The 15,399-nt window shown below is 43.3% G+C and overlaps 1 protein-coding gene across 5 annotated transcripts in view; it reads right to left on the reverse strand.

Moving 5' to 3' along the window:
- Atxn7 (ataxin 7) overlaps positions 1-15,399 on the reverse strand; it is a 145,453-nt gene that overhangs the window by 21,513 nt on the left and 108,541 nt on the right.

Consider the following 15,399-nt stretch of genomic DNA (forward strand, 5'->3'; position numbering starts at 1 on the left):
GCCTTGGCTGCCCTAGAACTTGCTCTCCAGCTAAGGCTGGCCTCAAACTCGCACAGATCCCCTGCCTCTGTCTCCTAAGTACTGGGACTAAAGGTGTGTGCCACTGTGGGCCTTCTTAGGTAGGCCCAGAAGACGACTCAGTTATCTACCAACTGGTCCTTCTGTTTCCAGTGTATATCAACGTAAGGAGGTTACCATGTAAACCCACTCGGAGATTAAACAAGCATTAAACATGAGCAAAACGTCTGTCACCCTGGATGGAACAATTCACCCAGAGGAAATGATCTACTCATCTGCAGTTCTGCTGGCTGGCACTGCCTGGTGTGCCTTCCTTCTTTCTCGCACAATAACTCTCTGATTTTCAGAATAGAAAACTATAAGAAACAGACCACTGGCCAAGCTGTGACACCAAACAAGAACATTTCTCGGACCTTCTTAGCATTCCCTAAGAACGTCCTAAGCTTTTCAGGTCAGTCATTTCAAACCACTCCCACCTTTTAAAAAAATAATCTCAGTTGACCACAGATGTAAAGCGTAACTGCTTTACATCACCACAAAGCCAAAGGCTCAGAACAGAAACACCACCGAAGGACAGACCTGTTTCTCCTGCTTCCTCTTCTGAAACAGGCGGTAATGTATGACTACGTAGACTACAGAGGTGTAACTGAGAACATTTTAACCTCTGAGCCTGAGGTCCGAGAGCAGACGCAGACCACTGTAAACCAAGAGCTGCTGAAAACACCATGTCAGAGGCCGGGCAGTCGTCTGATGATGTTGTCTGAGGACCTTATGGTGGTAGGTTAATAGTAGCCCTGAACTCAGAATTTAGAAATCACACATTGTTTTAATTTAAGGCTTTATGAGATTTGCAAACCATCATTATCACAATATGGAAAGCCATATGGACACTTAAACATTGTTTTAGAATCAATAACTAGAAGCACCACTGAAAGCTAATTTACAAATCTTCTCATTGCTGAGGAAGTCTTAGTGAATCCTGGACCTTACTCCAAAAGGGCCAGGTTCTGTGGTCTGTCACGTACTTCACGGGCACGTTCACGCTACAAATGGTTAAGGACAAAAAAATCCAAACTCTCCCAATCAACACCATGGAGGTTATGACCAAGTTAAAAGCCAGAGCCCCAAGCCCCATGGCAAGAAACTGTATGCAAGGAACTTGCCCTGAAGTATTTCAGTTTACTATTTCTATTGAGTACCTTGACTGTTTTGTTCTAAGCTTAGTTTTCCTATCTAGGAATGGGGGTGCTTGGTCCCCACACTCAGGAGACTGAGGATGTTTGAAAGCCAGTCTATGCGAAAGACTAGAACAGTCCTAACTGCACAATGCCCCACCCCACCACCACAAGCAGTCAAAAAGACGACAGACATGTGCACGCATGCACACACGTAGGTTAAAAATAAAAAAATCCAGTTATAGCATGTTTGAGGTTCTGACCTCAGTTCCTAGCACTGTAAAACTATTTGATTAATTTTTAAAAAGTGAAAACAGACAAGTCAAAATTTAGCTTGGCCCTTTTGATATTCTAAAACGAACACATGCCAAGTGTTTCCGCACTTTTCAGTAACAACTGGTGAAAAGGAAAATTATACGAATTTAAGTTTTAAAAATATAAAATTAAAAGAGTAAGTCCCAAAAGCCACAAACTCAGGAGTAGCAGGCCATAAAGATAAAGAAAAGGAATGCAAGAGAACTACTTTGCTTATCACCCGGTGTAACTGCCCCTGTGATGTTTATTTAAGCCCCTACTTGTGCTTTCCAGCCATTGCGTCCTACAGAGAGCACTCCAAGAAACCGGCGGCCCAAGCCTAACCAGAGGTGTTTCAAATACTGATGCTTCATCAATTTTGACAAACTTTTAAAAATAATGAGGACCTAAGACCCTACCCTTCTCCTGATTTAGTAGCTCTGTTCCAGGAACCAGGGGGCCATAAAACCTTCTGGCGTCCCCTTATCTCCTGGAGCCATAAAACAATCCTGTAACTTGTGGTGCCTTCCCCTTTGACATCCCCCATCCCCTGGGCTCACAGCCTCTGCCTTTAAATGCTCTTTCTCCCAGCCTCTCGGGGTCGACACCTCTGTCTCCTGCGTGGTGGGATATGTGTTGGCCCGGAGATCTCTGTTATAGGTCTCCGTAATAAACTTCACCTTTGCTTATTACATCCAAAATGGTCTCTCTGTGTCTGGGGTCCTCGATTTCCCAAGACTTGAGTAAGGGTCTCTCTGCATGGGATCTTTCACTGGAAAGATAAAACATAATTTTGCCAGCTGCCCAAGGTAGGCCTATTTTCAGGAGCCCTGTCTGTTATCCACAAAACAGGTCTTCAGTTAACATTATTAAGACTGGTACAGCTTTTCCTCTGATAAGTTTTTTTTTCAAATGGCAATAGCTCAGGGGTTCTTACCCTTGGCTGCACTGAAATGATTCACAGAGCTGCCAATGCTCTAATGTGGCGGAGCACGGTGATGTGAAGCTGTAAGCCCAGACTCAGGAGAGGTGAGGAAGGCCTCTGCTCTATCAAGTTCAAACCCAGGCGAGAATGAATACAATGGCCAGCTAGAAGATGTGAAGATTAAAACAAACAAACAAAGTGCTCTTGTGCTAATTTAGTGTGTTTTTTCTTTTCTTTGTGATAATTACTGAAGGTAGAAAGCTCTCAAGAACAGGGCAGCTTGGAATGAAGATCTATGAATGAAAAATTTCTAAATCAAGAAATGTACAATCCACAATGTAAAAGCACAGTATAAACAAGTTAACAAAACTCCCTAAAGGACTGCTACCACTCAACTGAATCTAAAGACATCAAAATGAGCACAATGTAGGAAGATGTCACAGTGTACTGAGGACATGACCAGTGACCTTCAGAAGACACAGCAAATGAATGATGTGGAAATAATGCCACGACCCAGGCAGGAATATCCTCAACAAGCAGGAAAACTTCAGCAAGATGAATGGGCAAAATAGCAATGTCAGAGACGGAAAGGTAATTAGGTTACTGAAATGACTGACAAATGGCTACATTATAAACAAGTAGGATGAGCACACATGGAGAACATTGAGATCTAAACAAGACAGCAAGCTCCCCTGAGAACCCATGGCTCAGAAAGAACAACAGACACTAAAGACACGAAGACTCTTTTAAACGCAATTAGTGATTTCCCACACCTAGAGAAGACACTGATTTGCAAGCACAGTAGTATTTAGAGCCTAAACAGACATGATCATAGAATACACTCTCCAGTGAAATGCTATGATCAGGATGTTAAAACTACAATGAAACAAACAAACAGGAGAAACAACAGTACTAAGGGGAAATACCAACAAAGTCAATACGCCAACAGCAGCCCATCTCTCATCAGCAACTCCCCATGTCCTGTGTGTGCAGAGGCTAGCAGGTGGCTGTAAGCTACCCTACTTGGGAACTGGGACGGCACGTGGCCTCAAAAAAAGCAGCAACATCACCTTCCAGCTGAGCCATCTCTCCTGCCCCTCACATAACATGTTTCTAAACTTGACAACAAGTGCTCCCAATCAAATTTGCTCTCCAACAAAACTATCTGAGGGAAACACACTGGTACCTCAAGTCAGGAGTGCCAAGTCAGCACTGCAGCAATAACTAAAACCAACAGTGCGCAGGCAAAGGACGAGCTCTCGTCAGAGGAGAAACTAAACCGTACTGGAGGATCGGTGGATAGAGTGGCAAGGAGGCATCATGTTCAACACATGTGTGGTGTTCTTCACTCAACTTCTTGGAATTCATACGGAAGCATAAATGGTCCCGGAGAGCAATCCTGTGCAGAGAGCGATGCTGCTGGGCACCACGACACCTGATGCCCACTCTTAGTACAGAGCTACAGGAAGAACAAAGCCCGCACGGCACTGGCACAGATGCGACCAATGAAATAGAAAAGAGGACACAGAAATATGAACACACAGCCACCCAATCTTTGAAAAAGGTGTCAAACTATCCACTGGAGAAACGATGCATGAAAACTCCACAAACGAAACCAGCACAGTCTCACAAAGTCAGTTCAAATCAGTGACCTTAGCTTATGACTTTAAACTCTGAAACTGCTAAAAGAAAGTGTAGGCAAATTACTGCAATGACTTTCTGATACGGATTTCAACAGGAAGGAAATATCAGCAGTAACTGATTAATGGAATTGTATAAAATTTAAATACTTCTGTACAACACTGGAACAACTTGAAAAGACTGTCTAGAGAATGGGAGAAAATACTTGCCAACCATATATCAAGGAAGATTAACATCTAGAACTTATAAAGATCTCCAAAATTTAAATACCAATACAATTGACTGATTGGTCAATAAACAGTGGAACCCAAGATCTGCACAGACAGTTCTCCAATCAAGAAACACACTAGTAGACAAATATTTGGAAATGTTGCTTAACATTGTTGGCCATTAAGGAAATGTGTCAATGCTTTTATTTTTGGAATTTATTAAGCTTTAATTTTACCCTAGTCAGAATGGCTGTCAAGAAAACAAGGGAGATGTAGCTCAATGCCCAGCATGCGCTGAAGTCCTGTTCCATCCCCAGAAGCTCACGGAATGGGTGTAGTGGACAGCACCTGCAATCCTGGCACTGGAGAGGCAGATCAAGGCCAGCCTGGGATACACGTGATCTGAATGCAAAACAAACAAGTAAATAAAATGAAAATATTAACAAATGCTGACAAATACCATGGAGTAAAGGAACTCTCACGTGTTGAGAGTGTAAAATATGAGTCTGTGAAAGTCAAGAGGTTCCTCAAATCACTGAAAAAGACTCCCACTGACTCCTCCATAACCATGCCTGGGCGTGTACACATGAAGGGCTCTAAGTCAGCAGACCACAGAGATTCTTATACATCCATGTTGACTATCTAAACTATGCAAATAGTCAAGATGCAAAGCTAGTCTAGTTGTCCACCAACTGACTAAAGAATAAAAATATACATATATACAGTGAAACTTTACTCAACTATAAAAATTAAAATTGTGATATTTGTAGGAAATGGAGCGTTTTTCTCTCATTTGTGGAACATGGATTTGAAACACACACAGACACACACACCAAGTATAATGTTTTAAGTATGATTGGGATAAATCAACTTCTTTGTATGCTACTTTTAAAAGTTAATTTTAAAGAAAGCCTGCATCTATCTCTCTCAGAGATTCTGGGGATCTCTGAGGCATGTTCAGGACACCCAGACATCTGTGTGAGGATATGTGCAGCCTCTGCTAGACTAGGCTAACACCTCAACAGTCACTAACCATGACTAAGTCAGTTAACCGCACAGGGCGGCACATGCCACACATGCAGGGTTTATGAGATAGGGCTCACTGCTCCTCTAACTCTTCAGTGTTTTCCAAACTTCTATTAAAAGAAACTTTTCTCCTTCTTACGAAAAGCCAATAAACTACATATAGGTTTTGGGTTTTTTTTTTTTTTTTTAAGATGTTAGATTAGTTTTACGTATGAGTGTTCTGCCTACATTTGTGTGGCTAGGAGAGGCTAGAAGAGCTGCTGGAACTTGAGTTAGGAACCTGAGTCTTCTGCAAGAGTAACCAGAGTGCTCTTTAATCCCAGAGTAACTCTCAAGCCCATTTTGTTGTTATTTTGTTTTAAATCAACATTTTAATGTAAGTTACCTTAAGTTACTTTCAATGTTGTCACTTTCCCTTCTTCCTTAGTTTAACAAGTTTCTCCAGAGAGTAATCCTGGTATTTTAGGACCACCATACCTAAGTGTTTCTGGACACTTAGCACGTAATCTCTACCACATAACACTAGTAGTGCCCATCTGCTGCAGACAACCTCTCCCACCTCTATCATTGCCACTGGGCTGCAAGGTCAAGCAGCATGACTTTCAGCTGACAGCTGTGTTCAAATCAATACATTCTTGAAGTAATAGCGACATTAAAATGACAATTTATGGCAATACACATGTACTAGTTTGCTTTATGTTGCTGGGATAAAACATTGACCAAAAACAACAAGGGGAGGAGAGAGAAGGGTCTGCTTGGTTTACAAGTTACAGACTATCATAAAAGAATCCTATGCAAAAGTTCAGGAGAGGAAACTGGAGGTGGGAACTAACGCAGAGACCACTGAGGGAGAACACTGCTACTTACTATCTCCCTTCCCTTGATTTGCTCAACCAATTTTTTTAAAGCCCAGGTTTATCTGCCCAGGATTAACACTACTCAGTGGGCTGAGCTGGGCCCTCCTTTATTAACCAGCAATAAGGACAATGCCTCCAGACACGCCCACAGGTTAATCAAATGAAGGTAGTTGCTCAAATGAGGCGCTATTTGGGGGAGTGCTATATGTGGCGGTGCTATTTGGGGGAGTTTCAGAAGGTGTGTCCTTGCTTTAGGCTGTAAGTCGCTGGGGCATGGGCTTTGAGCGCCTAAGGCCTTGTCCTACTCCCATTTGCCTCTGGGCTTACTGGTGCCTGCAGTCACAATGTGAGATTTCAGCTTGCTGCCCCAGGTGCCTTCCCCACCCTCGTGGACTCTTAGATCTGCGGAACCAATCAGACACCAAAATAAGCTCTTTTCTGTTTTGTTTTGAAGACAGGGTTTCTTTGTGTCTGGTCCTGGAACTTGCTCCATAGACCAGGTTGGCCTAGAATTCACAGAGATCCACCTGCCTCTGCCTCCTGAGTGCTGGGATTAAAGGTGTGTGCCACCACTATTTAGCTCAAAATAAGCTTTTTGTTAGATTGCCTTTGGCCATAGTGTTTTATCATAGCAACAGCATAACGAACACAACAGGTCAGAGGTCTGTCAACATGACAGCTGAAGCTAACTGTAGCCCACACAGAGCAGTTTATACACCTTTTTGTTCGATATACTGTAGGAGTAATACGAGGTCTGTGGTACAGGAAGGAAAACTCCACTAGAATTGTCTAATTTTTTTCATACACTGGGTTTCAGATTCTCAAACTGGTCTTTCCTATCAATTGTATTACAATTCAAGTCCCCAAGCTAAATTAGGTCAACTTACTTTGGGTTTTGTTGCTGCTGTTGTTTTTTAATATTTTATGCTGGTGCAATAGTGATTCCTACTCAGGAAGACCAGGCTTGGGTTTTTAATGTACACTGTTTCTAAACTGAAACGCTCAGACTAGGTCTACTTACTGTAGTTTTGACTTAGAATATCACCTTTCCACTCTCTAAAGTAAGATTGTTAACTATCATGTCTGATGTACTTTCTCTCCTAATCAAATGATTAGGTAAATATAAACCATCAACTTAGATAAAATCATTTCTACCATAGTATTCATTTTGAGAAAGCAATATTTCTTCCAAAGCCACTAATATACTGTTGAATAATTTGACCATAACAAATTTTGTATTTGCTTGTATTAATATATGTGGGGTGATGAGATTTTGGTCAGAGGTACCAGAAGACAAAGCCCATCACCCCAAACAAAACAAAACAATACACTATTGCCATTGCTTCTGTTGCCTATGAGAACCCAATGGTAAGACCCGTTACAGAAACTCCTTAACTACAGGACATGAAAACATCCCGCTGGTCCTGAAGAGGAATTTTCACAGCCTTGGAAATTGCTATGGAGGCTTCTGAGGTAAATGTCTCCTCATCAGTCTTACCAGGATATGAATCCTGTCAGTTACTGCTGTGTCTAACAGTAAGGTGTAGGGAATAAACAACTACTTTCCTGTTGTGTTTAGGCCTAGCTCCACAGAAGAAAATCCATACCTCTCCCTGTAAATCTGGAGAAGAACCCACAGTTGGGGAGCTGTATCAGACAGGGTTCTCTAGGGTCACAGAACTTAAGGATAAATCTGTTTCTGTCTGCTGTCTGTCTGTCTGTCTGTCTGTCTGTCTGTCTGTCTATCTACCTACCTACTTATCTATTTATCTATCTATCTGGAATTTATTGGGATGACTTACAGGCTACAGGCCAAATAATCCAACAAAAGCTAGCGTAAATGGAAAGTCCAAGGACCTAGTACTTACTCAGCCCCAAAGGCTGGGTGTCCCTGCTGGTCTCTGTAGATCCTGGAATCCCAAAGATGTAGGCTCCAATGCCAGTAAAGTAATAGATGTGCTAGCAAGGTGAGGACAAGCAAAGAAAGAAAAGCCTTCCTTGTTCCTGTCCTTCTCTAGCTTTCGGCTGAAGGTGTGGCCATATTAAAGGTGTGTCTTCCAGCCTCAAGATCCAAATGCAAAGCCTCTTGTCCCCACCCCCCCCCCCACCGCCTACATTTCTGGATTTTAATCCCTCCAGATACAGTCAATCTGAGAACCCAGAAGAAGCATCACTGGAGCTCGCAGGCCCCAAGTTTGGAGGAGAAGGACTACTACTTTTATTTTGATAAATGGATGCTGTATTAAAGTGTTCTCTCAGTCAGCATCTCTGTCCACAGAGAGGTCCAGTTCTTAGACATCATCAGAGAAATGTCTATCAGTTAAGAGAGTAACACGGACATTCACAATGGAGCTAAGTGCAGAGTGTAGGTGTCTGCAGAGTTCTCAGGACCCATCAAGGAAGAGGGAGGTGGAAAGGTTGTAAGAGAAAAGGGTTGGGAGAAACAGACCAAAGCAATGTGACACGGGTGTGACAAGAGCACTGCACTCATGGGATAGCAGTGGCTGCCTGCATAAGATGTGCTTAAAAGCAAGCCAGTTGGCACTTCAGCATGAAGGGAGGGGTAAGGCTCTGGAGGTAAGCAGCTCCAGTTGATGGCTTCTGGAGGAAAAAGAGCCAGTTTTTCTTAAGAGTGGGTCCCTAGTAAGTCCCCCCCTGAAAGCTCCATTGATGGGTGTATCAATTATCAAGGCTGGAGCATGGCAGCGTCCAGGCAGGCATGGTGCAGGAGGAGCTGAGAGTTCTGCATCTTCATCTGAAGGCTGCTAGCAGAATACTGGCTTCCAGGAACCTAGAATCAGGGTCTTAAAGTCCACGCCCACAGTGACACACCTACTCCAACAAGGCCACATCTTTCAATAGTGCCACTCCCTGGGCCAAGAATATATAAACCATCACAGACAATAAAAGAAAGACATTGTACACACACATGGGTGGGTGGGTTAAGAATATGGAGTAAGGGATAAAAAGGGAAATGGGAATCAGGGAGAGGAGACAGAGCGGGAAGGAGTTAGGAAAGAAAGTTGAGGACATCCTATACCAACACACTGTATGGCATGTGACACCGGGGCCCCGGGGCATGAGGAGTAGAGGAGGGGGTGAAAGAGGAAGGGGTGTGAGGATTATATAACTCTGCTGAGTTGTTTTTGTTCCCTAATTAGAAGTATTAAAGCCTGGGTATAAATCAAAAGAAATAAAGCAAATAATTATACCTTTAATGTCTGCTTTAATATTAAATATTTGATACTAAGAATATGGCTTTTTAAAAATATTTTTAGAGGTAGTTTATAAATCCTGAATTTTTTTAATGCTAAACAATGCTGAACAGAGTTGACATTATTATTAAATACATACATTTTTTCACAAAAGAAACCCAGGGCTCAAGAGAGTATAGCTCTTGACACCACCACATGAGGACCCTGGTTCAGACCCCCAGGACCTACATGAAATTGGAGGCAGCACCATTTGTCTGCAATCCCTGCACTCCTACAGCAAGAGAGGAGGACACCTGAGAACCGTAGGAGCTTCTAGGCAGATACAGCCTGGCTTTTACACAGTGGCAAGAGGTGAGAACTGTCACTCAGGTTGTCCTCTGACTTCTTCACTTATGCTATGACACATGGATACCCCACACTCACTCACATACACGGACAGACATGGATTCAGACAGAGCTCTTTAGAAAAAATCTATTTAGATTTCTAGTCTTTAATTTACACACCAAGAACACAGCAAGGGATATCACCATTCATGACCACTGTCCTTTTCATAGTGGGCATCATGTAAACAGGATGACAGGTAAGAAAAGCCCCTTCAATTCGTGTTCTTTTCTTGAATCTTATTAAACGTTTTACTGTTCTCTTATCATCCAAAAGACTAAGAGATGAGACATCTCAGCAGAGCCAGCAGCAACTTATAAACTACCTCTAAAGATATTTTTAAAAGCCACATTCTTAATATCAAATATGTAATATTAAAGCAGATTTAAGGTGTAATGCACACTCACATTATAGGATTTGGGGGACTGTCTCGGTCTGATCAATTTCCTAACACAGGAGTAAAATTCCCCAATCTGTCATCAGTGGATAAACAATTTAAAGATAGTATTTCTTGAGTACTACTGCATAGCTACACAGTGTATAGAACAACAGTCAATTCCCCCATGACTACGGGGCTAACAGGAGGCTACAGGTTCCTACTGCTACCTAGGACCCACAGACAGTGTCTCTGACCCAGGAGAGGGAAGACTGAAACCTTGCATGGCTGTAGTGACTGTGTGAGGGACTTGCAGAGCTTCTCTGCTGCACTTGGGGGCAGGAAGCACGTGTGCTAAGCGCTCTTCGGACAGCAGCTTAGGGAAGACTTAGAATTCACACAAAAGAATATAAATGTACAACGAAGAATGCTGAGTCAACCAGTTTTGTTTTATAACTTTAAGAGTTAGCTTATTTTCCTGACGAGTCTCAAGTAAAACTCAGGGAAAAACGGAGACAGCAAGGAAGAAGGTAATTATGGTACACGTTCAGCCTGGTAAGGTGATCAAGCCCATGACTTTTCTTTAAATGAAACTCACATGACAAGAGACTCCTGCCAGGGAAATCTGGACAGCCTGCCCTCAGCATCTGGCAGTGTAGAGATTCGGTCTCTGGAAGCCCCACTCCAGAAATGCCCCACCATTATCCTCAGTTAACCATCAGCCCCACACCTGCTCAGAGCACGCCAAGTATATGAAGCACACACAGATTCCCGGCCAGGCACATAACAGGTAGCAACACATTTATTGAAGGCTCAGTTTAGAATCTCTTTCATTCCCAAGATGCCCCTTCCTGACACAGTGTAGCTGTTCTCATGTCCAGGTTAAAGTGCACTGTGTTTCTAATGGGGCTCTTCACCAACCCCAACTGTAACAATCTACTCTCAGCCTGCGGGAGACATACAAAAGCCTCAACTGCATCATCCGCCCTTCACTGTGACAATATCCTAAGGAATATCCAAGACAAGACCTGCAAACAGGGTAAATTAAGACTTTCAAACTTCCAGCAGTTCCTTTTACATATCAACTCTGAACTGTACCAGCGTTTTCCCGAAGCTGTCCCGCACATCAGAGTCCCGCCACAGACCCTCCACTCACCCACTCTATCCCCACCTGCTGTATTACTTACCAGTATATTCTGTTACATAAATGTACCGACTGACTAGGACAATGTTTGCTTTAGCACTGTTCCAAGCAGTATTTATCAAACAATGGCTTTAGTTTAATGTAGAAGTTCATATTTATTTTAATAAAACCACGTGGCAGCCCACAGAGAACTCTCAGCGTGGACCGACTACACAGGGATGTCCCTATTTAACAATGTCTCGTCACTTTTACAGGTACCAGCTTTTTCCTGTTACTGTCATCTTCTTTCAAAAGCACTCCCATGTACTCGACTAGCAAGCACAGCTAAATTCCAGCCACTATTATCACAGGTTCACTTCAGTACCCCATCTCCGTTCTCTTTGATTCTGTTTCTTTAGGCTCTCCTGGCACACGAGATGCTCTAGAGAAGGTCTGACGCAGTCTAACTGCTAGAAAGGGAAGCCAATTGGGGGTGATATACCCAGAAAATTCAAATTTCAAGTTGGGGAATCCAGAGCTGACCTCTGGCATGTAGGATCAAAGGACAATTAACCAGAGCCGGGCTGGGAGGCAGCTTCAGAACACGTTTAGGTGGGTTACGAATAGCACTGGAGAACACCGAGAGAAAACTCTTCACACAAAGCACTTGGCATCATTTCCACCAGAGAGATTTAAATGAAAGGGATGATTTCAATACTGGCTGCCCTAACAAATTAGCCTCCACTGTTACCTCTGCCAAAGCGTTCTCCTCTCCTCCAGTGCAGGGGTGTTTTCAAAACTAAAACCTAAGTGGAGAGTGCAGAAGAGAGTCACTTACAGCACTTGGGCACTTGAAACAACTTTTCACCAAAGGTCTATAATCAAATTATCAAGCTCCTCAAGTCAGTGCTTTATGAGGGAAATAAAGGCCTCACTAAAGACTCTGGGCCTCTTGGCATTTCCACATCTCTGGGTAGGGCTCACACTGCAGCACACCATTCACTCTGCTGCATGAAAGAGAACAGATCACAAAGGGCAGATTACAAGGGAGAATGACTCCACTGGTGGGGGAAGGGACAAGCGTGAATGGACTGTAAATAATGTTGCTAAGAAAGGAGAAGGAATATGGCAACCTCCAGTAATCCTCCTGCCAGGAATGCTTCCCAAGAGGACTATGTTTTAACTGTTTTCAAGTATGTGAGAAATACAAAAACCTTACAGAACATCTGTGGGCACATCTCATTTCCCTGCTTAACTTGTAGTTCCCTGAAAACATCTGTAAAAACACTTTTAATAGGTACCCAGTGCCCAGCACAGCACTGGAAATGACAGGAGTCAATGAGTGTTAGCACCCCTTATCACTGCGGCTGGAGTATATCACCTTTTCCTTGCTCACACTGCCATGACATACCTTTTTGGAAGGAAAACTGAATGAACACTCTGGATGGCCATGTGGTTTCCTGAAGGCATTCTATGTACACTTCTGCAATCCTGGCATAGACTCAGACTTCTACTTGAGGGCTACTGTCTCGTCAGACACAGGACACAAGGGAGAGAGCCTTCTGGGAAGAAACTGCTATACAGCTCTGCAAAGAAGCCAACTGTTGTGATGTTTAAGCTGCCGCTGTGATTCAGGTGCCGTTGCTGATCCATGAATAACAAGCTGGCTGGTGCTTCTCTTTGCCCAGCGTAATAGGGACTCCTTTCTCTTTGCTGTCCTCTGGAAACTAGGTGCTGTCGGAGGAGACTGACAGACCAATCACTGTGCCTACAGAAACTGACCTCTATCATCAATTGAATGTTCTACCACATTACTCCTTTGAAATGTTCCTATTCCTTGAGTATCAATACATGATCAAAAAAGAGAAAAAATAAAAGGTGAAACTCCCAAATCCATCAGTCTCTAGGTACAACTGTGTGTGTGTCCGCATGCACGTGGTGGTGGTGGCAGGGTGGGGTGGGTTGGGGAGGGGGTGTCAGTCTATAAATTCATCAGTGAAAACTCATTATTATGTAGGTATGATCGAAATATAAAAATAAGGGGCTAGAGATGGCTCAGTGGTGAAAAGCACTGACTGCTCGTCCAGAAGTCATGAGTTCAATTCCGAGTAACCACATGGTGATTTACAACCTTCTGTTACGGCATCTGATTGTCTCTTCTGGTGTGTGTGTGAAGACAGAACACTTATTTGTGTGTGTTTGTATGTTTTTAAAAAAATACAAAAATAAAGTAAAATAAATTAGCCAGGTGATTTACACCTATAATCCCTACATTCAGGAAGCTGAGGTCAAAAATTCACCATGAGTTCCAGGCTACAGTGAGCTATATCAGCAACTTTAGGCTACTTTGCTATAAAATATAAGTTTTAGATCCATAAGCAAAGAGAACATTAAAAAGAAAAACCTAGTAAATCTGATAATTACATGAGTTGATTTGTTTTTATTGTTTTTTACTTTTTTGCTTTTTGAGGCCCTGGCTATTTTAAAACTCGTTCTATAGATCAGGCTGATCTCAAACTTTTTTATTGCTTTTTCATGGTGAAACTTTTGTGCAAGTCTCATCTTCCGGGTCAAGGAGAAGGCTCAATCCAAGAGGTAAGGGACTAAGAGCAGCACCCGCTGAGTGCTGTGCTCAGTCTCTCAAGAACCTCCAATCCCCAACTTTACTCTGGACAGAGGACAGCAGAACCTAATGAACCACGAGATGTCAGACACCATTTAAAAGGGCCCCCCCCTCCACACCTATCAGCCTGGAGTGAGGCTGGGGTGCTTCCTTGGCGACCCTATGTAAAGCTCTCCTTCCTAACAGAAAGGGTCTACCAGCTACAAATGAAAGGCTCCAGTGGCAGCCGACGGAAACCAGAGACAGCAGCGTCTACACTGGTGGTTTTAGACACATCCTATCAGCAGCATTTTGATTAGTTTCAAGATCTACTTATATCTAGAGCCCTATAGCTGGGGACTTGTTTTAACCTGAACTGAAACCACCCAGTCAAGCTCATTACTTGAAGAAGGCAAGAAATTTGAGCCCAGTAAAAACTAAAAAACTTGTTATCTTCCTCCTGGCCCAAAGACAGAAGGACTAAGAAATGATCAGCACAGTCCTGCTGGTGCTCTATCAACACAACGGAAAGAGTCAGCCTTTCCGTGAGAAGTCAGAATTTCATTCACTCAATTTTAGCTGCTGAATGACTTCCCAAAGTTGCCGTTTGTATTTTGAAGTTGTTCTTCACACAGTGTTCTATTTGACATTTACAGCGGATTTGAGGAACTGGACAAAACAGCTTTCAAACACATTCTACAGGAAACACTGTGAGCTGTCTGTCAAGAAACCTCACTCACCACACGATTAAAAGCCAAAACAAAACAGGGTGGTACAGGGCTCTTCCATTTTCAGAGGGGAGGATCCAATGCTCTCTCAGTGTTTTGAAATCCCGGAGCTGTTTGTTTGGTGCAGACCTCAGCATTTTCTAACAGTTAATAGCAAACTCAACTCCTGCCTGCATCTGAACTTTGGCCAGATCACTCAAATGACATTTCAGAATGGCTCCTGTGGACAGCTTGCCGAAGTTAATCCCTCTTGCTGAGATTAACACTGATCCCCCAGCACTGCAGAGCTCCCTCCCTCTAGCACTTGAGCAGCAGAGGGAGTCCTCTCCTCCAAGCCTGTTAGCAGAACAGGACAGATGCCAGAAGGAAGAGACGCGTCCATAAACTCTTCCAGACTCAGCCCAGCTCTGTGTTAGTGAACAGAGTCCTAACCTACCTTCTACAAGTTTGTTCCAAACCAGGCCCCAAGCCAAACCCAGCTTGTGAAGACTACCAGGAAACACTCACCGGCGGAGCTCTTGGCTCCTGTGCAGGGGGAGGGCTGCTCTGGAAGAGGCTTCTTGCTACCTTCTCTTCAGAGCTCAGCTGTGCCTCACTGCATACTCGCTAGTGCAAACCTGCATCATGATATGGGTCTGCCCACCAACTTCAAATATGCTCCATGTTTGGGCCTATGTTAACATTTGCTGCTACTGTAAAAACATCCTGAGTTACAAAGGTCCTAGCAGATCAAGGGAAAACGGGGGGCGGAGTCTAATTTCATCTAATATGGTCATAGAAGACATGGCAGCTGGTATAAATAATTCCTCTAGATCAGTGATTCCTTTC

This window comes from Rattus norvegicus, chromosome 15 (genome assembly GCF_036323735.1).
Source record: "Rattus norvegicus strain BN/NHsdMcwi chromosome 15, GRCr8, whole genome shotgun sequence".
Lineage (NCBI taxonomy): Eukaryota > Metazoa > Chordata > Mammalia > Rodentia > Muridae > Rattus > Rattus norvegicus.